The sequence below is a fragment of the Phaethon lepturus genome, unplaced genomic scaffold (assembly GCF_000687285.1).
Source record: "Phaethon lepturus isolate BGI_N335 unplaced genomic scaffold, ASM68728v1 scaffold34777, whole genome shotgun sequence".
Taxonomy (NCBI): domain Eukaryota; kingdom Metazoa; phylum Chordata; class Aves; order Phaethontiformes; family Phaethontidae; genus Phaethon; species Phaethon lepturus.
Window position 1 is genome coordinate 1,011 of NW_010553138.1, and position 1,672 is coordinate 2,682.

A 1,672-nucleotide genomic window follows, 5' to 3' on the forward strand; every position below is an offset into this window, starting at 1 on the left:
AGAAAAAATTGAGCCTTATTCATAAACATTTACTACATGCTTTGTTCCACTAGTGGTTGCTGGACATCAGGAGAGAAAAGAAGTCTAGGTCTTTTCTGTTGGACCTTTATTCTCGCTGTCCTTATTAAGTTTCATCCTTTACTATCTTTCTACTCCATGCAGAAGATAAATATGGCCTTATCAGAACTTGCCATCACATGAAATCCTCTCTGCGTGCTTGCACAGATAAGTTTCTGAAAAGAAACATGCTGAATTCATTAATATAGTTTATATGTCATTGAAGTTACTTACACATACGATAAAATAGGAATGTCAAAGTTTATTGGAGGGTTATTTATCTCTAAGGTGCCAACTCACTAGGTACTTGCAGAAAAGGCCTTATTTTATCTCCTTCATGCCTGGTAGTGTCTAAGGAGCAGAACTCACCTCCCATCCAACTTTACTCTTTGTGCAGTCCTGGAGAGCATAGGTGGAATGGAGGAAGACAGTCCAGGCTGTGCTAATATTTTAAGGTTTCCTTACCTGTTCACTAAAAGAAGCCTTTTTTAGATTTTCATGAGTAGCTTGGTGCCTGAAGGACACTCACAGTAGTCCCAGGATGGGTTTTTTTGATCAAAGTTGCAGCAGAAGTACAGAATTGTTTGATGGGGAATTCCAGGGTCTGACAGACTTGAAAAGGTAATGCTTTTATTAAAGTTATTGCTTTTGTGCAATTGAGACAAACATTTGATGTGGATCTTGGCTTTATCTAGTCAGTTATTGTGGTGATGCAATTTTCGGTAACAGATTTAGTTTTCAGTATTAAATTACCTCAGAGATTTGTGGATTTAATAATATTTAATTTATTCTTTCCTTTGAAATAAAATAGAAGTAGTAAAAAAAATTACATGTTATGGAAAGTTTTATATTATGATGTCTCAGTGAAATTGATGTTGAAGATTCACTTTAAATCTTGTGGATTATCCATTCTAGTAAAAGTGGCTGTGAGTTGGAAGGCTTTTAGTCTGGATTCCTAAAGAAACAAAGTATATATATAATTACACCAGCTGTCTGGTCATCTTCGCTCCATTCCATTATCCAGCTTCTTAAGGGAATAAAAGTCTTAGGGATGAGTTCTTTCCAACTTGGTTGAAACTGGCAGTGGGTAGAGAGGAGAGACCTGCATTACTGTTTCAATAAGAGAAAGGCAGACAGGACTTGATCATGCAGGCAGGTAGCCTACTCATTGCACATAAATGAAATCATGCATATTGTTGGTTGGAGATACCAGACGGAATATGAGGACAACTGAGATTAATCAAGACACGTATAGGAGACAGGCATAGGGAGAGACAGAACGCAACTGTGTAGGAGTCTGGGCTTCAGTAGTACCACTACTTACTAAGACACTCTTACTCATGTAAGAGTAAAGTCATTCTGCTTTTCAGTGTTACTTCCACTTGTGTTGGGACTTGAGAAAGATGAGTTTCATCTTTATGCATAAAACATAGTGGTGATTTAAGCAGCACCTAACTTTGTGTGGGCGCTTGCCAGGTGAGGCATTTCCTCATGGTGGATAGCGAAGGTAGCAACGTGGAGCTGGTGATGCCAGGTGTACGTTCCCTCAGAGTCCCGCGGGGTCCGCAGGCAAGGGGAAGTGTGCTTGGATTGCTCCTCTGCACCTCTATTCCTG